This window comes from Podarcis raffonei, chromosome 7, assembly GCF_027172205.1.
Source record: "Podarcis raffonei isolate rPodRaf1 chromosome 7, rPodRaf1.pri, whole genome shotgun sequence".
NCBI lineage: Eukaryota > Metazoa > Chordata > Lepidosauria > Squamata > Lacertidae > Podarcis > Podarcis raffonei.
Genome location: NC_070608.1, coordinates 84,223,413 through 84,250,482, shown reverse-complemented (window position 1 = coordinate 84,250,482; position 27,070 = coordinate 84,223,413).

Here is a 27,070-nt window from a genome sequence, read left to right as displayed (position 1 = left end):
GGTGACATGTAACAATATGAGCGACAGTAAAAAGGAATTTGTATATGACAAAGGTGAGGCACCTGGTGATTGGACATGCGTGCATGGAATGCCAGACAACCAAGCAATAGTACAAGGCCATTTCCCCCAGAGAAAAAGCAGGAGGAATCAGAGGTGAAAAACCAGGGATTAGTTATGGGTTCCCCAGGGCTTATGAGGAGAGCCTACTGTCCCTACTTCCTTCCAAGGAAACTAAGAGAAGAAATCTCTGCAACACAAAGTTCAGGAGAAACTAGGTCAGCGCCACCTGCCACTCGGCGTTCAGAAAAGAACATGCAGTGCCCGTCGTCACTTCAGTTAGAGCTGCCGTTCGATGCCCTCGTTCTGCTCTTCTTTGCTCTCATGCCACGTTAGGGCCTACCATTTCGTTATTTGCCCACAGCCATTTCGCTCCTTGGAACACGCACTTTCTGGTTCCCATGGCAACACCCATCTTATTCTGTTTGTTCCCTACGGCTTCCTCCTTGCAGCCATTGAGTCTTCGCTCTCTCTTTCTCTCTCTTTGCTGAAGCCATTTGTGCTGTTGCATCTCACTGGCATTTTCCAATGCCTACTTTGCAGCTGACCTGAGTCCCCTTCGCTTTAGCTGTACGTACATAGCTTTCTAAGGGACGCGGGTGGCGCTGTGGGTAAAAGCCTCAGCGCCTAGGGCTTGCCGATCGAAAGGTCGGCGGTTCGAATCCCCGCGGCAGGGTGCGCTCCCGCTGCTCGGTCCCAGCGCCTGCCAACCTAGCAGTTCGAAAGCACCCCCGGGTGCAAGTAGATAAATAGGGACCGCTTACCAGCGGGAAGGTAAACGGCGTTTCCGTGTGCGGCTCTGGCTCACCAGAGCAGCGATGTCACGCTGGCCACGTGACCCGGAAGTGTCTGCGGACAGCGCTGGCCCCCGGCCTCTTGAGTGAGATGGGCGCACAACCCCAGAGTCTGTCAAGACTGGCCCGTACGGGCAGGGGTACCTTTACTTTTACCTTTACCTAGCTTTCTAAGCCTGTTCATGCTTCTTCTCCGTCTGTGGCGCCTTGATTACTTTCAGTTATCCCGGCCACTGCTTTCAGCAGAGGTTTCTTTTGTTCACTGACACAGGGGCACCAAGATAGACCATGGTACATAGAATGCCATCACCCATTCACACACATATTATCCACAGACAATGCCATCACCATCCATAGCGTTTGTACCACACTTTTGAGTGTTTGCTTCATGTAGCATTATCTCAGTAATCTTTTCAGCAACCCTGAAGGGTATCCCCAGTGCTACTTTTGTAGAAAAAGAGGTGCCGGAACTCACCATGAACTTCTCTTAAAAATAAAATAATAATAATAATTCAAAATTACAACAAGACATATTATCCAAAAACATATCATCCTTGTCCCCCACCCCATTTTTCCTCCCCCCCCCCACAAAACCCACCCACCCCCCGACTTCCCTCAGTTCCAGTGTTTGGTTTCTCTAAGAATGCTGTTTTCTGCATGTTACAAAGTTGTATAGATCCTCAAACTATTTAGCTGATTATTATCAATAAAAAGTTTGTGAATGTTTATTCAAAACCTGCCAAGGAGTCCAGTTCGCTTTGTTGCGTCTTCAGATACTTTGTAAAGGGTTCCCATTCATCCTTAAAGTCACAGTTATCCTTGTCCCGCAGCTTATATGTCAGTTTTGCCAGTTCTGCATAGTCCATCAATTTTTCTTGCCATGATTCTTTACTTGGGGTTTCTTCAGTGTCCCATCCTTGTGCTACCAGAACTCTTGCGGCCGTTGTCGCATACATGAAGATGTTTTTCAACTTTTTTGGCAGGTCTTTCCCTACAACCCCCAACAAAAATGCCTCGGGTTTTTTAAACAAATGTTAAATGGAACAGTTTCTTCAATTCGTTGTATATCATTTCCCAAATTTTTAAAATTACCTTACAATCCCACCACATATGATAAAATGTACCCTACCATGAACTTCTCTTATGATGACAATGGCACCCACCTGAGAGGTGGCAGAACTGAGATCTGGTGAGTTCTGTTTGAAAAAAAAGTCCTGGGTATCCCCATATTGCAGCTGAGGAGTAGAGGTTGAAAAAACGTGGCCTGTGTTGTTGATTTCCTGGAAGAATAAAGATTTGAACAGAGAACTTATTGGTTTAAAGCTCTTAGCCACTGTGCAATGCTATCTTCCAGTGTATGTGTGTGTTTGTTTTTAATTACCATTGCAATGGCATTCCACTACTATTATTGTGACTATTTTACATTTGTGAAGGGATAGTAGTGCCAACTGGGTTCTACTGTACAGTGGTACGTCAGGTTACATACGCTTCAGGTTACACACTCCGCTAACCCAGAAATAGTGCTTCAGGTTAAGAACTTTGCTTCAGGATGAGAACAGAAATCGGGCTCCGGCGGCGCGGCGGCAGCGGGAGGCCCCATTAGCTAAAGTGGTGCTTCAGGTTAAGAACAGTTTCAGGTTAAGAACGGACCTCCGGAACGAATTAAGTACTTAACCTGAGGTACCACTGTACTGAAATATGCATTTTGCTGAGCCATCCTTCTCCCTGAGATGCTAGATTTCCATGTGGGGGCCAGGTGGTCCCTTTCCAGTCAAAACTGAAGGGGCTTCTGCTTGTTCACAGAGTTTGGGGTGCAGCGGTTGCTCTGTCTCCTCAGTACCTCAGACCCTGCCAACTGCTCCCGGGTCCTGTTGCCACGACAACAGCAAATGCTGGGCTAAAGTTCAGTTTTGCACTTCTTAAAGAAGTGGGCTACAGCTCTTGTTCCCAGAACTGCTGGACTCTCTTGTGAGGCGGCTGCAATATTTAAATAAATTTTCTGAATTGGCATCTTACACGTAAAAGTGGGACGCATTTAGAATGACAGTGAAATGTTGAACTTAATGTCAGTGACTGCTTATTCTAGAATTCCGGTGTGCGTACAATTTATCTGCAGCTCAGTCTAACATGACTGTGTAGGATTTAATGAATGTAAGATGTGTCAGGCTTAGAAAGTTCCATGTGCCCAGTAACCCTTCCCTACCTTACAAAATTTTTATATGAATCAGGAAGAAACAATAGCTGCAAAAACACTATACAGTGGTGCCTCGCAAGACGAAATTAATCCGTTCCGCGAGTCTCTTCGTCTTGCGGTTTTTTCGTCTTGCGAAGCACGGCTATTAGCGGCTTAGCGGCTATTAGCGGCTTAGCGGCTTAGCGGCTATTAACGGCTTAGCGGCTTAGCGGCTATTAACGGCTTAGCGGCTTTAAGAAAAAGGAAACAAACTCGCAGGAACTCGCAAACTCGAAGGAATTACCGACCTTGAATGAGTGGACAATGAAACTTATGGACTATGCAGATCTGGATAAAATGACTGGAAAAATCAGATACCAGAAAGATCACAAATTCACCGAGGACTGGGGAAAGTTTACGGATTATCTGAAAACTATATGTGATGAACAGACAACGCTAGTGGGTTTTAAGGAGGCTTTGTGAGAATACAAGGTATATTGTAAAAAAGAAACAGAGATGGAAGGTTAATATTAAATCGGCAATATCATACAGAAAATGCGTGAAGATAAGAAAAATGGATGATTGAGGGAGGTGCCGGTGGAAGTTTAAAAAACAGCAAATATGTAATTATGGTTGCACGAATTATTTGTAAAAGAAAAACTTAATAAAAATTTATATATAAAAAAAGAAAAGAAAAAGGAAACAAACTCGCAAGAACTTGCAAGACGTTTCGTCTTGCGAAGCAAGCCCATAGGGAAATTCGTCTTGCGGAACGACTCAAAAAACGGAAAACCCTTTCGTCTAGCGAGTTTTTCGTCTTGCGAGGCATTCGTCTTGCGGGGCACCACTGTAAATAAATTAATGGCACCGTAAGTGTACTATTTTTCGGGACATCTCTTAGGTTTTGCTGGGAAGCTGCAAGAGGCATCAAATACTGGGGCTAGAAACCTCCTCCTAAGAAGAAAGGGACAATGTAAAGGGATGGTATCCGCAATATACAAAATACTACAGAATTCCATGAACCCCCTAGACGCAATCAAAAAACAATGGGAGGATGACATAGGCTATGAGATTAACCCCGCTCAATGGACCAGAATGTGGTCTAACCCCCCCCCTTTAAATCCATATCAATGAAAAGAAAAGAACTCACTCTGAAACTCACCTACAGGTGGTACCTAACACCAAGAAAACTAGTGCTAATACGCCCAGGAACCTCACCAAAATGCTGGACAGGGTGCACCTCCACAGACATACCTTCACATGTGGTGAGAGTGTCCCAAAGTCCAACTATTCTGGACAACAGCCATACGAGAAATATGTAAAATAACTAAGCAAGTATTAGAAATCACCCCAGAATTGGCCCTACTAAACATCTTCCAGGACAATAATGCTCATTTACACTACAAAGAACTCATAACCCACCTACTTTCAGCAGCCAGAAACATCATAACCACACACCGGAGAGACCTGTCAGGAGTAAGCATGGACCAATGGTATCAAATTGTATGGGAAACAGCCTTACAAGAAAAATTAACCAATAAACTGAAACTGACATGGGGACAAATAGAAGAAGATGCCTTCACCCTGGTATGGCTCCCCTATATCACATACACAGCCCAACAAGACAACGACAAAAATCCACCAACAGCATACAAATCAATATGGCTAACCTGATCCAAAACACCCACCCACCCCACTCACACATGAAAACAAAGACCACCACAGCCAACCACAAATGAACAGCCACACCCTAGACCAACCCCAACCTCTCTCACCACCAAAGGAACACAAGTGAATAGCAGAGAACCTGCACAAGTTATATGTGGGCACAAAACCCCACATATATTAAGTAAAATAGAAACATCGCCACCTGACTCCACCCTCACTCACCTTCCCCCCCTCTTCCCCCCTTTTCTTCCTAATGTCTCAACAAATGAAACTGATCTGTAAAAAATGTTACTTGGGAAAAAAAGAGAGATTGCATATACTTTTGTAAACCAAGAAAACCTTTAATAAAAATACATTAAAAAAATAATACTGGGGCTAGGCTGCTTGCTGGTGCACCCTGCCACATGGTTGCCCATTGGTTTAAGGTTCTTTTCATTGACTTATAAGGCCCTAAACAACTTGGGGAACTGGTTCTCTGAGAGAGTATACTCCCCATATGAACCTGCCGTTACCCTGAGATCTCCTGAGGAGCCCCTCTCAGTGGTGCCATGGCCAACTTTGATCCACCTGGCAACAGCCAGGTAAAGGGCATTGTCTGCAGGGGTGCTTGCTCTGTGAAACAGTCTCCCCTCACAGATTGGGCAGGCACCAGCATTTAAAAATATTTCATTCAGCCCGGACACTGAGGTCCAGCTCTGAGGGCCTTCTGGTGGTTCCCTCCCTGCGAGAAGTGAGGTTACAGGTAACCAGGCAGAGGGCCTTCTCGGTGGTGGCAGCCGCTCTGTGGAACGCCCTCCCATCAGATGTCAAGGAAATACACACCTATCCGACTTTTAGAAGACATCTGAAGGCAGCCCTGTTTAGGGAAGTTTTCAATGTTTGATGTTTTGTCGTGTTTCTAATGTTCTGTTGGGAGCCGCCCAGAGTTTCTGGGGAAACCCAGCCAGATGGGTGGAAAATAAATAAATAAATAAATAAATATCCAGACATTTGTTGATTGCTGATTGATAGCTCATTTGCTTATTTACCTATTAATTGACAAAAGTATTTATATACTGCCCCCCTCACCAAACAGCAGTGGTGTGTACAACAATGTATGTTTACTAGAAACCATAAAGCGCCCTTAAAAACTGTGGGATGTAATAAAATAGACTACCTATCAAAAATTTTGAACAGCTGCTTGGGCCTGGAATCTGTTTGCTTTCTGTGTGCTTTTTTTGTTAAAAAAAGATATTTATTGAGATTTTCCACCTTAATACATTAAAAAATCAAAAAATAAAAAATAAAAAAGTTAAAAACACATAAAGTTTACAATCCGTATTTTCAATAACATATTTCCCTGACTTCCTCACACCTCCCCTTCTTATATTCCAATTCAAATTGTTAGTTCAACAAGTTCTTATCCCCAATTTTTGACCTTTTTATATTTAATTCATTTTAGAAAAACCAATTTTAACTTATAAACATCAATATTTGTACATCAGTGCTCATTCTTAAAACCTTTTTCTAAAGTCGACCCAAATTCCCTTCCACGAATTCCCCAATTTTCATACTAATAACAAAACAAAATTTAAAAAACAGATTATAATTGTGCACCCTTTGGATTCCCAACCCCCCCCCTTTCCCGGTTTCGATCCCCAACAAATGTCCATCAGTCTTAGTCTACTATCAGCCTGGAGACCTCACTTCCGAGGCTCTTAATTCTCTCTCAATTCCTCTCTGCCGGTTTTTTTGGTAGTCCTTAGTATTAAACACCAGATCTCGGAGAAGCTCTGTCCCAATAGGGTCCATGTTTCTTCCAGCCAGACCTCCATACTTAAAAGTGGAGCCCAAATCTTGTTTCTTACTCCTTTTAAGTCCAAATGTCCTGAAAGCTCCAACTTCCACCTTAATCAAATTTGTAATCCATAGGTCTTCAGATCTCCACATAAGGAGATCTTTCCATTCTTCAATCTCCAATTCAGACCAGATTTTCATCATCCAGTAATTATTTTCCTTTGTAACCATCATGTCAGGCCTCTGGCTCTCCTTTGTCATCTGCAACATTACATCTCCTCCTTCCTTTTCCTCAGAAACAACATATATCTCTTTCTCCACACTCTCAAATCTCTCAAGTTTCTCTTCTTGTCCAGCTGCATGAACTTCCTCAGTCAAATCCTTATCAAATTCAATGAATTTGTTTACTGTTAAGTCCAGAGTTGCAACATTGGTAGCCAAAACATCAATTTGGCCTTGTAACTTTCCCAAGAGAAGAAAAACTCTGTCCAATTTAGCTTGAATTTTTCCTCCTTCAGCCATTCTTGTAATGTCCCAAAACCCCCTCTAGTTCAAATCCAACTTCAAAACTTCCTTCCAGTTCAAATCCAAAAATCAAGTTAGTTTGTATCAGTTCTTCCTTGTTTTCAACAAAATATAACCAAATTGTAACAAATATATCCAGCAGAGACAGCAGAAACAAAGTTCTCTTTTTCCTTCTTGACAGCTAATTTGACAGCTGTCAAACTCTTCTATATCTCCTCAACAGGCTCTCTCGCGGATCACTCCCGGGTCCGGGGGGGTGGCACTTCAGCTCTCAAAATTAGCTCTTATCCTCCAGTAAAATTACTTATACTGCCAAATCGCGAAATTAATGTCTTTTACCCAATAAAGAAGAAGAAGTTCTCTCGACCTTAGTTAACTAGTCCTTGCTTTAAATTATTTACAAGACGGGGGGATGGACTTCCTGTTTGCGCCTTCCCCGATCGTGCCTAATTCAAAAAAAAATTTTCTTTGCAAATCCAATTTCCGTACTACTCACGGGTTGTTGCTTTTAAAGTCCAATTGTTCACAAGAAGAAGTCAGTGCTCTCCGACCATGGCATGCGGCTTCACTCCGCAGGAGAAGCAGTCGACTCTCAGCACTGCGCCGCTCGCCCCGTCCCCCGTTCCGAAGCCTTAAAAAGGCTCCTTCGCGGGTCGGGGGGGCGCAAATGGTGCCCGCCGAGTCACCAGGTTCACAGGCTTCAGCGCCTGTGATTTCTGAGGGTCCCCGCGTCGCCGCAGCGGCAAGACCCAAATCCTGCGGAGCCGATTCCCTCCGGAGCTCGGAGGGAATCCGCCATTAGTCGATGGCGCTAACCCGGAAGTCCGCTTTCTGTGTGCTTTTAATTGTTCTAATGTGTGCGCGTCTGTGTTTTAATGATGCATTACACTGCTACACTGCTATGTGAGAGCAGTACAGACATATTTTAATAAATTAAAATAACGATGTTTAAATCTTCCAAGGCAGTATTCCCACCATCGCTGTGGGGTGGACAGCAACCGAGAGCTGTTTGCTTAGGATTATATCCTGCTTTTAAACCATTAGGCCCACAAAGTGCTTAACAGCATTTAAAAGACCTAATTTATCCTTTCCCTTTCCCGTTCTGTCCCAAAGACTGTATAGCTCTAACCCTCCCCTAAACTGCTTTCCTGCGTTGAGTCTGCGGGGAGGTATCTCTGGGGAACAGGATGGCGCCCTCAGAGGACCTTAAATAAGTAAGAAATGCAGCTGGAAGGGTAGCCATGCAGCTGGCTCAGTAAAAACCCACAGCACGTCCAGCCCTGCGGCTTTTGTATCTGTATTGGCTAAGCTTGAGACAGACTGTTCACCTGGCCTCTTCCTAGTCAGCATAACAAAGGCAGCTGTGGAGACCTATAATCGTCGCGATTGGTCGTGGTGATGCCGCAATTCTTTTTGCTTGCTTGGCAAAAGGACCCTTGCTTCCCAGAGGGCTTTAAAGCATGTCCAGTAAAGCTGTTCTTTCCTTTCTTCCTCTGAACTGATAGTTGCATACCCTCCAAGTTGTCCCTATTTTCCAGGGACAGTCCTGGAATCATGAAAGCCATCCCGGCTTCTGATTTGATCCTGGAATGTGGTGGCAGCGAGGGAGCATCTTGTGGCCTTTCCGCGGCCTCTGAGAACCGTCTCTGAGATGCAGGTAGACGGCAGGTGGATGGGCAAGAAAAAAAGGGGGAGCTGAGCAGAGCACAAGAAGTCTTGATTAGAAAATAAAACACTTTGCATGTCCATGTCTAACCTTGCCCCTTTCCAGAATTTATTTATTGGTATGTGTTTTTCTTTTTGTAAATCTACCAAAGAATAAAATACAGTGGTACCTCGGGTTACATACGCTTCAGGTTACATACGCTTCAGGTTACAGACTTCGCTAACCCAGAAATAGTGCCTCGGGTTAAGAACATTGCTTCAGGATGAGAACAGAAATCGTGCTCCGGTGGCGCGGCAGCAGCAGGAGGCCCCATTAGCTAAAGTAGTGCTTCAGGTTAAGAACAGTTTCAGGTTAAGAATGGACCTCCGGAACGAATTAAGTACTTAACCCGAGGTACCAGTGTAAAATAAAATAAAATTGGGATTAAGGGTTTTTTTTCAGGTTGGTGGAGGGCGTGTGTGCTGTGTCCCGTTGGTGTATTGGTGGTGGAAATGCTCTGCCTGGGATGGGGGGGGGTGGGGAGTCGAGGAGGGTCAGTTGTGGGGGGAGTGAGAAATGTCCCTATTTTCATCTGAGTAATGTTGGAGGGTTGAACCTCCAAGCTGAGGACCAGGCTCCTCACCAGGGTTGGACCAAGACATTCCGCCACCTGAGGCGAACCACAAAATTATGCCCCCTACCTCACCCCTGGTCAGGGAAGAAGCGGTGAGTGAAGATCTACATCAGGAACAAGAGGGGAATAAAGGTCTGCTGTACTTGGGGAACAAGGGTCGAAGGTGACCACCAGCATCTTCTATCCACTAAGCAGGAACAGTGAGTGATGCATTCATCTGCTGCCTATGTGGATCCTGCCACCTGAGGCAATCACCTCAACTTGCTTTGTGAGTGGGCCGGCCCTGTTCCTCACTTCTAGTGACTTAATTTTGTGCAGGGGTGGATTTTGGTAACATGGCACCCTGAGCGAGGACAAATTTTGGCCCCCCTTTCTTATTTTCACCATAATTTGTTTTAATATACGTGCCTCAGTAGGTACTCATGGGTGTTATTTGTTTGTTTGTTATTTTGCTCCAGGGTTTGTTAGACTACAACTCCCATCAGCCCCATCATCATGGCTGGCGGTCAGGAATGATGGGATTTGTAGTCCAAAGCTTCTGGGGAAGACTGGGAAGACACAATAGGAAAGGATCCTGCGGGTAGATAGGATAAAGGTAAAGGTAAAGGTACCCCTGCCCGTACGGGCCAGTCTTGACAGACTCTGGGGTTGTGCGCCCATCTCACTCAAGAGGCCGGGGGCCAGCGCTGTCCGCAGACACTTCCAGGTCACGTGGCCAGCGTGACATCGCTGCTCTGGCGAGCCAGAGCCGCACACGGAGACGCCGTTTACCTTCCCGCTGGTAAGCGGTCCCTATTTATCTACTTGCACCCGGGGGTGCTTTCGAACTGCTAGGTTGGCAGGCGCTGGGACCGAGCAGCGGGAGCGCACCCCGCCGCCGGGATTCGAACCGCCGACCTTTCGATCGGCAAGCCCTAGGCGCTGAGGCTTTTACCCACAGCGCCACCCGCGTCTACCCGATAGGATAGCGCTGGCCAAATACAAACCAATCTGCGTAGCTATAGGGTGTGGGGAGAGAAGAGAAGATAAATTGTATGTCAGACTGCACAGCCATTACCATTGCAGAATGGAGTGGAAGTTCTCAAAGGACCTAAAGACAACACTGCCATGTATCACAGCATCCCGACAAATGTCTGCTGAAAGCATTCTTTTAAATATTTGAAGGAAGGAAGATTCATGATGAGCTCCCTAGATAGTTTGTTCTACTGCTGAACTGCCCTTCTAATTAGGATTTCGGCTTGGACCCTATATCATTCTGTTGCCACCTCTTCTGCTCTACTAAGGGCCCTTTGAAAACCCAAATAGGAGAGCTACGTACGTCGATTGCATGGGGGACCTCTTGATTTAGGAAGCAGAAAGTGTGGGGCAGCATTGGTTGAAGGCGTATGCGTGGGGAAGGTGGGATTAAAGGAGGAATAAGGGCTACAGCAGCAGCAAGAATACTCATCGCAAAGCATTGGAAGACACAAGAATTACCCACCTTGGAAGAATGGCAGATGCAAGTAATTGACTATATGGAAATGGCTGAGATGACTGGCAGAATCCGAGACCAGGGAGAAGAGTTGGTGGAAGAAGATTGGAGGAAATTTAAAATTTATTTACAGAAGTATTGTAAAATGTATGAATGCTGATGACATGGAAATAAAATGAAGGGGTTCTAGTAATAAGAGATAAAAATTTGAAATTATAAATTTGGGAGGTAAAATATATAAGGATAAAGCAGTAGGATACGAATTTGCTGAACTAATTGTTAAAAAGGGATATAAAAAAGGGAGGCGTGAGGAGGTCAGGAAAATAAGTTAATTGAAGATGAATAATTAGAAAAGAGTGATTTGTGTTTTTCTTATTATATTTTTAGTGTGTCGATTGTTCTTTCCCCCCCCTCTTGCTAAATGTTTGTATTTTATGTTTTGTGAAAGTTTGTATTGTTGTGTTTTATATTTTCTCTGTGTTTTTATTGTTCTATTTTTCTATTGTTAAACCTAATAAAATATTATATTAAAAAAATAAAAAATAAAGGAGGAATAAGGGCTTCACAATCCAAATTAAACCAATGGGCCCTGAATGTGGGTTAACACTAATTTTTGTTCTTTGTGATGTTGTGTACTCCTGTGTTTTCCACAAACAGTTTTGGCCAGAAAAGACCTTCTTTTAGGGGCAGCCAGCACGGCAGATATGAAAAATCTGCAAGGAAGTGTGTGTTTCTGCCCTTTCCAGTGTTTTTTGCTGCCTAGAGCCCTGTTTATCCTGTTTACCTAGTTACCAGCTCTGGCCAGGAGGCTCCTTGTAAGGCATGAAACCGAACAAGTCAGACCATCTCAAATTGAGAAGCGAGAAAGAAGGAAAGGAAGACCTTGTGCCTTGGGAGGAGTCAGACTGGGGAAAAGAGGTTTGTTTTTGTTTTTAAACAAACCCTCTTCAAGCACTGCTACTCTGATAAAGCCCCAGCAGCTAATTTCAATTAATCATCATCATCATCAGGCAATCCAATGGTGGATTTCCACCATTAGTTATGATTTGGCACTTAGCCACTGCTGCCGTAGACAGCTAGCCTGGGAACCTCAGATTTCTCAAGGACTTTTTCCATACTTGTGCTAGACCTAAAACAGTGCCAGCAGCCAGTCCCCACACAGTGTATGTGTGTGGGTTTGGGGTGTAGGGAAAGCCACAAAACTTCTTCACCTTTGTTATTGCTTGACAAGCACCCATGGTGTTAGTTTTCTGTCATAAGAACTGCTCAGAAATTGGTTTGTTTGTTTCTAAGGAAAAGCTCCTGTTATGGCAGGGCAGTGCGAGCTACAGAGCACTGCAGTAGATGAGATCACCAGGGGCACTGAAAACACAATCCAGCACTTTAAAGGCGTGATCCAGCACTTCAATGGAGGACCTCAGTAGTACAGCTATAGACAACACCGTAGAGGAAAGATCCAGTTCTTATGGAGCCCAGAGGGAGGAGAAAGAAGTAATTGAGACAGGCATACTCTCTGCGCATCCAGACCCAACTGGTCCAGCATCTTCATCCTGATGGATGCCACTTCTTCCATTGCTGCACCCTCCATCTTCACTCCAGGTGGAACTTCAACATGGCAAGAAACCTACACACCTACATCAGCCAGCGCTGATGTGGCTGGATGGTTTTGGGGGTGTCTGTATGAAGTTCCCAAGTGTGCCAGGTCCTGGTACGTACTGTTGGATATGGTCTGGGATGGGCAACGATGTAGGACAGTTTTCATATGCATAGATGCAATTGCACACCTTCTAACACATGCTGAGGTCTTAATAAAAAGGTAAAGGGACCCCTGACCATTAGGTCCAGTCGCGGACGACTCTGGGGTTGCAGCGCTCATCTTGCTTTACTGGCCGAGGGAGCCGGTGTACAGCTTCCGGGTCATGTGGCCAGTATGACTAAGCCGCTTCTGGCAAACCAGAGCAGCGCACGGAAACGCCGTGTGGTACCTATTGATCTACTTGCACTTTGACGTGCTTTCGAACTGCTAGGTTGGCAGGAGCAGGGACCGAGCAACAGGAGCTCACCCTGTCACGGGGATTCGAACCGCCGACCTTCTGATCGGCAAGTCCTAGGCTCTGTGGTTTAACCCACAGCGCCACCCACGTCCCTCGAGGTCTTAGTAAGATGCATTAAATGCACACGTGCAGGGGAATGAATGACACCATTAAAGGGGGGGGAGGGAGAGAGAAATCCCCAAATGAGCAAAACAATCCTAATCCTCACATCTGGACCAAAGATACGCTGTTGCTGCACTGGTGGAAAGCCCACAATGTCCCTGGTGCGGCATTAAAACTGCTAGCTCATTTGCAAAGCTAAGCAGGGTCTGGTTTCAAATTGGTTGGGCGACTGCGGGTTGAGATTAACATGTGTCACAAGGGATTGGACTAGATGACCCTCACGGGTCCCTTCCAACTCTACAATTCGATGATTCTCCGTCCCCAACATTCCTGGAAACACCACCAAAGCCTACCAATCAAGGACTGGGCTGGAGATGGCATTTACTTGTGGATGGTATAGAGGCCACACCCTCAAAATGCAAAAAAAATTAGAAAACTGGACAGTAACCACAAGCCCCACCCCCCTGCCCTTGCAGAGCTCTCTTCAACTGACAGACTCTCCAATGTAGGTAAAGATAAGGTAAAGGACCCCTGGACGGTTAAGTCCAGTCAAAGGCGACTATGGGGTTGCGGCGCTCATCTGGTTTTCAGGATGAGGGAGCTGGTGTTTATCCACAGACAGCTTTCTGGGCCATGTGGCCAGCATGACTAAACTGCTTCTGGTGCAACAGGGCACTATGTCAGAAACCAGACCGCACAGAAACGCTGTTTACCTTCCTGTCGCAGTGGTACCTATTTATCTACTTGCACTTTGACGTGCTTTCGAACTGCTAGGTTGGCAGGAGCTGGGTCAGAGCAACGGGAGCTCACCCCATTGTGGGGATTCGAACTGCCGACCTTCTGATCGGCAAGCCCAAGAGGCTCAGTGGTTTAGACCACAGCACCACCCGCGTCCAATGTAGGATAGCACCCTAGATAATGTGTTTATGTTAATCTGTTGCAGCAAAAGCAGCAAAGTCTTGTGGCACCTTAGAGACTAACAACTAAATAATAAAATTGTAGGGATGAGGGGAGAGTTGTGCTACTAATCCCTCAGGATTTTGCGGGCAGTACTGTTAAACTGGTAGATCTGAGTACAGGGTTTTAGGAAAACAGTTCTATCACAAATATAGGGCAAAGAATAGAAACAGTTCTGCTACTATTAAACCACAATACCTTACCTCAGAACTGTTGTGAAATGAATCGGATTGCTGAGTAATAATAAGTGATATCTAGCTGTAGAAGAGCTATAAAACAAGTTGCAGTGGAATAATTGTATTTAACCTCATTTTCTAGCTTAAGTATTCTGGTATTCACAAAGCACAATATTATCAGGAAGAGGCTCTATGTAAAAACCCCCAAAAATAATATGTTTAAATATTTGTGAAACAGATTTACTTGAAGCTGCCTCGGCTTCTATTGTATTGGCCTTCTAGAGAAAAGCTTTCTTACACAGTTTAGCAGATATGGCTGAAAAACATGCTCAGGGAAGTATTTGCCTAAGTAAATATTCAAAACATGTTTGTGGAAAGCCATCCCCACCCCCAGTTCCCAAGTGTGAAAAATTAAACTGGAAGAAATATGATTCCAAGAGCTACAAGGATCTACCTAGACAGCAACAAGAAATAAATATGATTTACAGGCCTAGTTGAAAATAATCAAGTTGTCACATTGCGTTTGGACGAGTGAATATCGATTTATCGGTTTAGGTTTCCATCCCACTCTCCTAAGGCCTGCACATTGCCAAGGTTATTTTGTAATTAACTTAGAATGCATTTGAGATCTGCTCAGACTCTGTAGGCAACTCACAACACAACGTGTTAACTGCATTGCTTGCTATAATTTATGTTCGGTGGGGTTCACGTGAAAGGAAATCTGTTTAGGGCTACAGTTCATACCACCCAACTGAATATGAGAGTTAAGAGAATGATCCCACTGGGAAGGTCTGTAGCACAAGGACTACTAATGTCAACAAGAGCTTTTTATGCCTTTCACGTCTATGGGGTTTGTGCAGGAGACCTTCCTAGGGGGTTATGCCCAGTGTAGGCAAGGCCATTCTTTCAATTTGACTTTGTGACGTCTTGACATGAACAATTTGAGTTGACCAGGACATCATGCAGAGTGACAGGAGTGGAAGCCATTGAGACACCTACATGTTGTGCTGTAATTCTAAATACATTCGCTTGAAAGTGTCCTGGAGCTGATCACTAGAGTTGGGGACAAGGGAACGCATGCCGTGACATAAAGAATATCCTCAGAATGCCACTCTGTAGCCTCCATCCCTGGCTAAGTAGCAATGAAACACAACAGTTTCAGGGTGGGCAGCTGAACTCTTCAGTGCCATGTTATTTCTTGGCATCTGCCCTGAGAGACAATGGAGTGTGCCTCCGGGGGTGAAGCAAACCACTGTGTTGGCAGCACCAAAGTGACCTTCTAGGGTGCAAGCCTAGGCAGTGCGTATGGAGGTCCTGGGCTTTTTAGACAACAAGGCTCCTCAACTTGGCAACACTGGTGTGGTCCAAAGGAAAGCACAGCAATATGTTTGGCACCAGCTTGGCTGCAGGAGTTGCTGGAAGGAGACGTACAAGGCGCCATCCAATCGCCTTTGGAACCCCACTTGGGATTTGTGTAGGGTTTAAAGTAAAGGTAAAGGGACCCCTGACCATTAGGTCCAGTCGTGGCCAACTCTGGGGTTGCGGCACTCATCTTGCTTTATTGGCCGAGGGAGCCGGCGTACAGCTTCCGGGTCATGTGGCCAGCATGACTAAGCCGCTTCTGGCAAACCAGAGCAGCACACGGAAACGGCGTTTACCTTCCCACCAGAGCAGTACCTACTTATCTACTTGCACTTGGACTTGCTTTCGAACTTCTAGGTTGGCAGGAGTGTGTAGGGTTTCCTCCTTAACAATTTCTTCTCCTGAAGATGTCCCACAAGACAGCATCTTGAGAAGTAGAGATGTCACCTTGCCAACAGAGGTCCGTATAGTTAAATCCATGGTTTTCCCAGTAGTGATGTATGGAAGTGAGAGCTGGACCATAAAGAAGGCTGATCGCCGAAGAATTGATGCTTTTGAATTATGGTGCTGGAGAAGACTCTTGAGAGTCCCATGGACTGCAAGAAGATCAAACGCATCCATTCTTAAGGAAATCAGCCCTGAGTGCTCACTGGAAGGACAGATCGTGAAGCTGAGGCTCCAGTACTTTGGCCACCTCATGAGAAGAGAAGACTCCCTGGAGAAGACACTGATGCTGGGAAAGATGGAGGGCACAAGGAGAAGGGGGCGACAGAGGACGAGATGGTTGGATAGTGTTTTCGAGGTTACCAGCATGAGTTTGACCAAACTGCGGGAGGTAGTGGAGGACAGAGGTGCCTGGCGTGCTCTGGTCCATGGGGTCACGAAGAGTCGGACACGACTAAACGACTAAACAACAACAACAACTCTATCTGCCTGAGCCTGTCTTTACATGCAGAGGAATTCCCAAACTTTACAAGGGTTTAAGACCCATAGGTTACCCTCACCTGTTTTAGTCGTCCATTCGAACCTGTTTCCTGGGGTGTTGTATGCTGTCACATGCTAACAGCTTCTAGAAGCCACAGGTGAGAGCTGAGTGCAGGGTGAGGACCAAAGATGGACAAACTGTTCCAGAAGGAGCACAACACCCACCCCTCCCTAGAGGTACTACTCCTCCCCTAACATCCCACACACCCCATGTACTGTATATACCAAGTAGGACGGAAGGAAAATGTTAGGAGCTGTGGGCACACTTGCAGGTACCCAATTGTTTCATATAATTGTTAAGTTAATGCACTATCCTTCCCCCAAAGATCTTCATCAAATATTCCAATAAGAGTCTCACACATTTATGGACCTTACTGTGACTAAGGTCAATTCTAGGCTGTCTCTGTTTTGAAGGTATGATTCAGTTGTAGGTGGCAAATTTAGGCTGCATAGTTAGAATGGGTTTGGTACTTCTGTACCTCACCTCATGAGTAGAGAAGACTCCCTGGAAAAGACCCTGATGTTGGGAAAGATGGAGGGCATAAGGAGAAGGGGACGACAGAGGACGAGATGGTGGGACAGTGTTCTCGAAGCTACCAGCATGAGTTTGACCAAACTGCGGGAGGCAGTGGAAGACAGGAGTGCCTGGTGTGCTCTGGTCCATGAGGTCACGAAGAGTCAGACATGATTAAACGACTAAACAACAACTTCTGTACCTAACAACCCCTCTCTGCAAAAAAACAACAACACACCCTGATTTTTTGCAGTTAGAAAACTGATGGGAAATGCATCAGAATGTGTGGGATATGATCAAGCAACATCATATAACCTCCATGCAAACAAATCATCATAAATGCTCAATAAGCAGGGAAGTTATATTATTTCTGCATGAATTGTATGGAAGAGCCCCAAGTGGAATTCTCCATTCTAACTGAAAATCATTCATAGTCCATCATTTGGGATATATAGCTTTCAAATCTACTGCTTTATTCTCTAAACAAGCGTCCCAAGAAGGAAATGTATTTTCACACAGATTGACTCCTCACCAATTTTGAGGCTGTATAAAAAAGGATTCATTCAGACGGCACTTTGTTTTGCCTTCACAGCATCTCCCCTGACTTGTTAACTTTTACGCTGATCTTCCGCACAATGTCAAAAGCCACTTCTTGAAATCTAGTGGAATCTAACAGAAGTTTAGCGCTCCTTTCTGTGTTAATTGCTTCTAGGAAGAAATCCATTTTTAACTCTGTTAACATGGAAAATCCTGGGAGTTTCGTGCTGAAATTTCACACAATGTAATTGGGGCTGATGTCCTGACATTCTGTTCTTTCCCACTGTTTAAAAATTAGCGCAATATGTCTGTATATGAATAAAAAAAAGCCACAGTTCCACAACACAGCAAGTATTGCAGTGTAAAAGGAACATCAGAAACTGGGGCAGAAATGCTAGCAATACAAAATATAATATTTATAGTCACTGACTCTCTTCTGTGTGGTTTTAGTTATTTAAATTTCAGCAAGAGCAGAGCAGGTATTTCACATGCTGCCAGTATTGTCTCTATGCTCCCTTGTCAAACTGTCAGCTCTTAAGTATTAGTGTGACATGTCCTGTAACAACAGACCCGGAATAATTATAGGACTCGGTATCACACTGTGAAACGTAAGACAGGGGAAATCTGCCTGCGATTAGTAAAGATGCATTGAGCAGCACCTGTGGAACACAGGTGTTTTCTGTGCCATTTTGTACTTTTCCATACTGGCTGTCACCTGCATCTCTGGGACAGACCCCAATGTGCAAGAAAATCAAACCAATCCATTCTGAAGGAAATCAGCCCTGAGTGCTCACTGGAAGGACAGATCCTGAAGCTGAGGCTCCAATACTTTGGCCACCTCATGAGAAGAGAAGACTCCCTGGAAAAGACCCTGATGTTGGGAAAGATGGAGGGCACAAGGAGAAGGGGACGACAGAGGACGAGATGGTTGGACAGTGTTCTCGAAGCTACCAGCATGAGTTTGACCAAACTGCGGGAGGCAGTGGAAGACAGGAGTGCCTGGCGTGCTCTGGTCCATGGGGTCACAAAGAGTTGGACACGGCTAAACGACTAAACAACAACAACAACAATGTATGCCTGAGGTAGCTGCTTTTCTTCAGAGTCCTGATTTTCTGGAAACACCCTCACTTGGGCTGCCAGACAAGCTCCTCACACATACCTTGAGAAGCAGTGCTTGACACAGAGGGTAAAGCGATTGCGTGGAATAAAATAAGCAAGGCACCTGAGCGTGTGAATCCTTGTACACCCCTAAAAGGGCTTTTTGCACTGTAACTACAATCATGTATCGTATTGGCCCGAATATAAGCCGCACTTTCCCCCCCAAATTCCAACCGTGAAAAGTTTAAGCGCGGCTTATATTTGCGACCTTACAAAAATAGGCTTTTACGATATTGCTGCTGAAACAGACATATGGTAGAATGGAACAAAAAAATAAGTTTTATTGCCTATTTGCGAGCTTGAGTGCCTGTGGAATTGTAGCAATTGAACGGCAATTTGCGATTTTAGCGATTGTACAGTAACTTTTGTGGGCTTGCAAGATCAAAGGCTTAAATTGGCCTGGAGTTACAATTCTACAAGCCACAGCAAGTTTCAGCCTGTAACCCAATTTTAAGGGAGCGGCTTATATTCGGGTATTGTCCTTTTTTTCTTTTTGCCCCTTGAATTTTAAAGGTGCACCTTATTTGCGGGTGCGGCTTATATCTGGGCCAATATGGTACCTGAAATATGGGTGGTTACTTCAGAGACATGAAACCTGTACAAAATGATCTTATTGTGGAAATTAAGAGCAATTTCACCGAAAAAAGGGGGAAATAAGTTTCTTATATTCTTGAAAGGCCAGTGTATTTTGAGCTGCGCAGTTCTTTCTCAAGAGCAAGTGTTCTCTTCCTGTCTTCAGTCCTTTCAAAGGATGATCATCCTTTCACTCCACCTCCTTGCTGAATTGATGGAGAATATCCCTAAGGAAGAGCTTTATAATTTGAAAATGTGCCGGTCTTTTAAAGAATAAAGCCATGTTAAATTTCTGTTCTACCCAAAGAGACACTTGAGCTGAAGTCTGTCTTGTTTCCAGACTCTTTTATCTGAAACGGCTTCCCCACTAATTCCTGATGTGTGAAGTTCCTTGATGAGAGAACTGCACTTTTGCACCCACAGTCAAGGGCAGTTTTCTCTTTTTCTGTGTCACAGAAAATGCTGTGGGATTGTATTTCATACTCTTGTTATGTTTCCCACTTACTACCTTGTAACCTTGCATTTGTGTTTAGCGTTTGGTGTTTTATTGATTTTGTGCCATTAGCTTTCTTTTGCTCTATTGATAAAGAACCGCACAACAGAATTTATTAAAACCAATCAATCAGTCCCAGGGTTCAGCACTGACATGAAAACAGATGTCAAGGGTGAGCTCTGCTGCCAACACCAGACACAATAAAGACCTGAATTAAAGTGGTTTTCTGCAGTATTCTTGAATGCAATTTACCAGGAAGCCAATCAGCAAATAAGGATAAGTGAATCTCGCTTGCATCCTTGCATCCTTCTTTGACAGTCTGAGAGCCTAACTACATGCTATGCATGATTAAGGGTGTGTTGTTGTTTTTTAAAGGGAGCACAATTTTGGGAGCGATGGTTTGAAGTGGGAAAACAGCAGAGGAGAAAGAGGCTGTACGTATCTCCTGCTGTTCCCCCTCCCACAGCAGGTTCTTTTTAAGGCTGGGGGGGCAGTTGCCCCAAGGAAAAGTACTGTGGAGTGGCAGTACTGCGTTTCAGTGTTTGAAAGTATCATATATTCTTCCTTCCATGTCGGTCGCAATGGTCAGTGAAAATGGATGGCAAACAACAGCTCTGCCTCCAACATCAGAATATTTTTGTACCAGCCTTGGCACTCATCCACAGAGGGGGGTGCCCATTCTGCCTCTGCATGAGTCACTGTGCTGCTGCAGGATATCCCTTGCATCCTTCTTCTGACCAGCAGAAGGTGTGGCTGGTGGAGAAATCGTTCCGTTTTGTTTTAGCCTTATGTTGTTGTTTAGTCGTTTAGTTGTGTCCGACTCTTCGTGACCCCCTGGACCAGAGCACGCCAGGCATTCCTGTCTTCCACTGCCTCCTGCAGTTTGGTCAGACTCATGCTGGTAGCTTCGAAAACACTGTCCAACCATCTCGTCCTCTGTCATCCCCTTCTCCTTGTGCCCTCCATCTTTCCCAACATCAGGGTCTTTTCCAGGGAGTCTTCTCTTCTCATGAGGTGGCCAAAGTCTTGGAGCCTCAGCTTCAGGATCTGTCCTTCCAGTGAGCACTCAGGGCTGATTTCCTTCAGAATGGAGAGGTTTGATCTTCTTGCAGTCCATGGGACTCTCAAGAGTCTCCTCCAGCAACATAATTCAAAAGCATCCATTCTTCGGCGACCAGCCTTCTTTATGGTCCAGCTCTCACTTCTATGCATCACTACTGGGAAAACCATAGCTTTAACCATACGGACCTTTGTTGGCAAGGTGATGTCTCTGCTTTTTAAGATGCTGTCTAGGTTTGTCTGTCTAGGTTTAGCCTTATAGGTAACAATATAAAGATTTTATTTATTTATTTATTGGATTAATATACCGCCCTTCCCATGGACTGCAAGAAGATCAAACCTCTCCATTCTGAAGGAAATCAGCCCTGAGTGCTCACTGGAAGGACAGATTGTGAAGCTGAGGCTCCAGTACTTTGGCCACCTCATGAGAAGAGAAGACTCCCTGGAGAAGACCCTGATGTTGGGAAAGATGGAGGGCACAAGGAGAAGGGGGCGACAGAGGACGAGTTGGTTGGATAGTGTTTTTGAGGTTACCAGCATGAGTTTGACCAAACTGCGGGAGGCAGTGGAGGACAGAGGTGCCTGGCGTTCTCTGGTCCATGGGGTCACGAAGAGTCAGACACGACTAAGCGACTAAACAACAACATACCGCACTTCATAAAAAAAAAAATATCTCAGGGTGGTTCACAAGATAAAAACACAAGATAAAGACACAAATAAATACAAAGCAAAAACTCCCCCGCCTCCCACAGACACATTTAGAAGGCTGCAGAATATTAATCAGCCAAATCGGCCCTGATGTGGAGATGCAACAGAATGACTCATCCTCAGAGAAGTCTGCATGTTGCATCTCTGCAGAAGTCACCGCTCTGGGGGTTCCTGCCTTCCAATCAGAGAGCGAAGGGGTAGGGTTGTTGATGTTTCGAGCATCCTGAAAAGGAAGCCCGTTTGGACCGGACAGGGAAGTGTGCCTCCCATTTTAATCCAGAAAAAGAAAAGTAGAATCAGATCAGAAGTGGGGAATGTGGGAGACCCTGTGCTATAGCGTATATAGCTGCACATGGCTCTGCTTCTTTTAAACTTCAAAGCACTGCACAAACCCAAATTCATGAATCCAATTAAGGTGATCTAATTAAGCTTCGGTATAAACCAAATTTTGACAATTGGCTTTCCCGTTCTAGATGACAGATGGTTTAATTGATCTACTTTTGGCAATGGCTGGGTGCAGAATTGTCTCGAAGCCAGAAGTAATCAGAATGAAGAGAGGCAGCTGAGGAGGCAGAAAGGAACAGTCTAAGTTTATTTCTAAATGCTTAGCATGCGTGCAGTGCTTTCGCTACAGCTCCTGTCAAGCACTGGCTGGGGCCGACGAGAATTGCAGTTCTAAAGATCGGAAGGAAACTAGGTTGGCAAAAGCTGCTTTAGAGTGTTATCTTTAAACAGGACCCCTTCAGGAAGAACGGTAATATCAGAATATTGCAATCGTGGGAGGGTGGGGTTTGCCTTCAGCCTTCCAGCAAATTCATGCTGAAGGTGAATTTTGATTGACAGGCTACCGTAGTCAAGCAACAGCACATCGGTGTTCCTATCATAAAACTAAATTGAGGCACATTTATATCAGGCATGTTTGTGGATACCTTTCGTTTTGTGGTAACACACTGGGGAGAAATCTAATTTACACAGTTGCATAGAAACTCTGGCAAAGGCAAGGAAGAAGAAAGGTTTATAACCACATATAGGTGCCTAAAGTGGTTGCTAAGTGACAGTTCTGCTTTGAATGGATTTTTTAGGGTCTCTGCCTCTTCCTGGGGTTACCACTACCTACAGAAAAACCTTAGAAGTTTTATGTTTTCATGGCATGCTGCTGGAGGATTCTGGTCTAAAGTTCGTACAGTGGTACCTCGGGTTACATATGCTTCAGGTTACATCCGCTTCAGACTCCGCTAACCCAGAAATAGTGCTTCAGGTTAAGAACTTTGCTTCAGGATGAGAACAGAAATCGTGCTCCGGCGGCGTGGCAGCAGCAGGAGGCCCCATTAGCTAAAGTGGTGCTTCAGGTTAAGAACAGTTTCAGGTTAAGTACGGACCTCCGGAACGAATTAAGTACTTAACCCGAGGTGCCACTGTATACAGAAGCATCATCTGTGCAATTGGGGGCCGGCACTCTCAAGGGTCCTAGACAGACAATCAAGGCCTCCAAACGTGGCGAAACCTAATGTCTTCCCACATTCATCCTTCTCCCTAGGAGGGATACTACTCACTCACACATTTGTTGCTGAGAACCTAGTCAATATTTCCCCAAAACATTTTCCAGAACTGCTATTTCTTCCACAACCCCCAGATTTCATCCTGCTTTTTTCAGCCCCCCATCCCCGGTTTAGAACGTAAGGGTATAAAGGTAAAGGACCCCTGAACGGTTAAGTCCAGTCAAAGGTGACTATGGGGTTGCAGCGCTCATCTCGCTTTCAGGCTTAGGGAGCCGGTGTTTGTCCACAGACAGCTTTTCCGAGTCATGGGGCCAGCATGACTAAACTGCTTTTGGCATCATCATCATCATCATCATCATCATCATCATAAATTTTTATTTATATCCCGCCCTCCCCAGCCGAAGCTGGGCTCAGGGCGGCTAACAACAATCAAAATAATCCAACATTCTAAAAACATTCATTATAAAATTAATTAAAATCAAATTAATGGCAACCATTAAGCAACATTCTGTGCAGATTGCCAGAGGAGGGGGTCAGGCTGCGCCCTGATCAAAGGCCTGGTGGAACAGCTCTGTCTTGCAGGACCTGCGGAAAGATGTCAAGTCCCGCAGGGCCCTAGTCTCTTGTGACAGAGCATTCCACCAGATCGGAGCCACAGCCGAAAAAGCCCTGGCTCTAGTTGAGGCCAGCCTAACCTCTCTGTGGCCTGGGATCTTCAGGATGTTTTTATTTGCAGACCGTAAATTTCTCTGTGGGACATACCAGGAGAGGCGGTCCCGTAGGTATGAGGGTCCTAGGCCGTATAGGGCTTTAAAGGTTAAAACCAGCACCTTAAACCTGATCCTGTACTCCACCGGGAGCCAGTGCAGCTGGTATAGTACCGGATGAATATGATCTCGCAGTGAAGACCCCATAAGGAGTCTCGCCGCGGCATTCTGCACCCGCTGGAGTTTCTGGGTCAGTCTCAAGGGCAGCCCCACATAGAGAGAGTTACAATAATCCAGTCTGGAGGTGACCGTCGCGTGGATCACAGTGGCTAGGTCAGGGTGAGAGAGATAAGGAGACAACTGCTTAGCTTGGCGGAGATGAAAAAATGCCGCCTTTGTTATAGCTGTAATCTGCGCCTCCATAGAGAGGGAGGTATCGAAGATTACACCCAAACTCTTAATGGACGATGCTGGCACTAACTGCACCCCCGCAAGAGATGGGAGTTGCCCCCTCAATCCCATATCGCCCCGTCCCAGCCAGAGGACCTCTGTCTTCGAAGGATTTAACTTCAACCGGCTCCCACGTAACCATCCAGCCACAGCTTCCAAACATCTGGTCAGTGTGTCTGGGGCCGAGTCAGGATGGCCATCCATCAACAGATAGAGTTGGGTGTCATCGGCATACTGATGGCAACCCAGCCCAAAACTCCGGACAAGCTGGGCGAGGGGGCGCATAAAGATGTTAAAAAGCATCGGGGAGAGAATCGCACCCTGAGGCACTCCACACACCAAGGAGTGGCACGATGACAATTCCCCCCCAAGCGCCACCCTCTGTCCCCGACCAGAGAGAAACGAGCGCAGCCATTGAAGGACTGTGCCCTGGATCCCTACGTCGGCAAGGCGGTGGTCCAGGAGTTCGTGATCGACCATGTCGAAGGCTGCTGACAGGTCTAGAAGAATCAGCAGCCCCGACCCGCCTCGATCCAGCTGCCTGCGGAGATCATCTGTTAGGGCCACCAGAGCCGTCTCGCTCCCATGACCAGCGCGGAAGCCGGACTGGAATGGATCGAGAGCTGATGTTTCATCCAGAAACCTACCAAGCTGTTCAGCAACCGCTCTCTCAATCACCTTACCCAGGAATGGAAGATTCGAAACCGGGCGGTAATTGGATAGATCTAAGGGATCTAATGATGTTTTCTTTAAGAGCGGGCACACCACTGCCTCCTTCAGTTCCCCTGGGAATATCCCGGTGCCAAGGGACAAATTGATGATATCACCCAGGGGGTCCCACACCTCATCTGGACACGCTCTAATCAGCCAAGACGGGCACGGGTCAAGAGGACAGGTGGTGGGCTTTGCAGCTTGGAGGAGTCTGTCCACATCGGCTGGGGATATCCGGTCAAAGTGGTCCAATACTGGACCCGAGGACAGTCGAGGGGCCTCCAGTTCCTTTATTGTATCCAAATTGGCAGGGAGGTCATGGCGGAGCAACAAGACCTTCTCCGCAAAAAAGCTTGCAAATGCCTCACAGCCGTGTGTCAAATTGTTATTTAAATTTGGCTGTCCTTCAAGGGACGTTAACGACCTAATTATACTAAATAATTGTGCCGGGCGAGAGCTAGCGGAGGAAATGGAGGCCGAGAAGTAGGACTTCTTAGCGGCCTTCACTGCCATCTCGTAGGTTTTCATAAAAACCCTATAAGATGTTCTTGAGGCTCCGTCACGGGCACCCCACCATACTCGCTCTAGCCGTCTGAGGTCCCGCTTCATTTTCCGAAGCTCCTCGGTAAACCAGGGAGCCCGGTTTCTGCGGGGTCGCAGAGGGCGCCTAGGTGCGATCTCATCGATGGCTGCTAGGAGCTGGATATTCCAGCCCTCAACAAGCTCAGTCAATGAGTCGCCAGGGGGAGAAAGGTCCCGCAAGGCCTGACGGAATCTATCAGGGTCCATCAGCCTCTGCGGGCGAGCCCAAATCGGCTCACCACCTAAGCGGGGGTGGGGGTGGGAAAATCAATCCTGGCTTTCAGAGCGTAGTGATCAGACCATGGCACCTTCATCGAAGGAGACATGATCACATCTATACCTATGCCAAAAATACCTATGCTTGATGTGTGGGGCCCGAAACAAACTGGGAGAGCCCTAGTGTCGCCATGGAAGACACCAGGTCCAGAGCCTGTGAGGAGGGAGTGGCATCAGCATGGATGTTGAAGTCCCCCAATACCAATAGGTTAGGGAACTCCAAGGCCCAGCCGGCCACCGCCTCCAACAGGGCTGGCAGGGTGGCTGCTGGTGTGCTAGGTGGCCGGTACACCAGCCAGACAGCCAAGCTCACCTCGGAGCCCCACACTAGGCCAACGCATTCAATGCCGGGGATCGATGGCGATGGTAGAACCCTGAAAGAACAATCTTCCCGGATTAATAATGCCACCCCTCCCCCCCCCCGGCCCACAGTCCGCGACTGGTGGAGGACGGAGAAACCCGGGGGCGCCATCTCTCGTAAGGTAACAGTTTCCCCTTCGCGCACCCAGGTCTCCGTCACACAAGCCAGGTCAACCCCCTGCGAGGTGAAAAAATCTCGCAGGGTGGCGGTTTTGTTGCCTATAGACCTGGCATTGCACAACACCAGTGACGGAGGTGAGTAATCCTTGCTCACCCTACCTTCGTCCCTCGGGATGGGGTGCAGATTGGAAGGGGTACGAGCATATCCGTATCTCGATCCCCTTCGCCTATGACATCTGCCCCCACCGCCATACCTCCCTCGCCCCTCCACGGTAGCAATCCCAAGCCTCAAACCAACCTCCATTTACAAAATAGAAAAACAAATCAAACCAAAAACAATTGTACCAAACGAAACAAATCCCCACCCCACTCAATATCCAACCCCAAACCAAAATAAAACTCCCCAGCACGCTGCTGCCTCTTATGAAACTCCAACCGCCGGGCCATCTTGGTCTCAGTAGGCGCCAAATGGCTTGTCAGACAGGCAAGAATATCTTTGAGAGGTGTCTCACTTAGCTTCGCTGGAGCAAGCAATGCCTTGGCCAGCTTGAAGGTCTCTGGCCCACAGTAGCTCAGGAATGTGGCCCTTCTTTTGCTGGCATCGGTGATCCCTTGAGCCACTGCGAAGAACTCGAAGCGTTCGACGTAGTCTTCCCACGTGTGGGGCTCTGATGGCTGGAAGGGCTCCAATACCCTTGGACTCTCCATTGTCCTGTGGGCAGGGTCGTCTTCTCAGCTGGCCAGTGAGTCTTGTTCTTAGCTACAATCCGGACTCTGAGGCAGGGCTGCGTTTAACCGCTCCTCAGCATTCCGGATCCCATCCTCGTCGCCAGTTGTTGTGACGTGGCGTTTGTGATTTCAGCTCTCTTGACATAATATGCTGGAGACAGTTCTGTAGTAACACTTCTTTATTAAAGCAAACAAGACTGAGAACTGAGGAGGGGA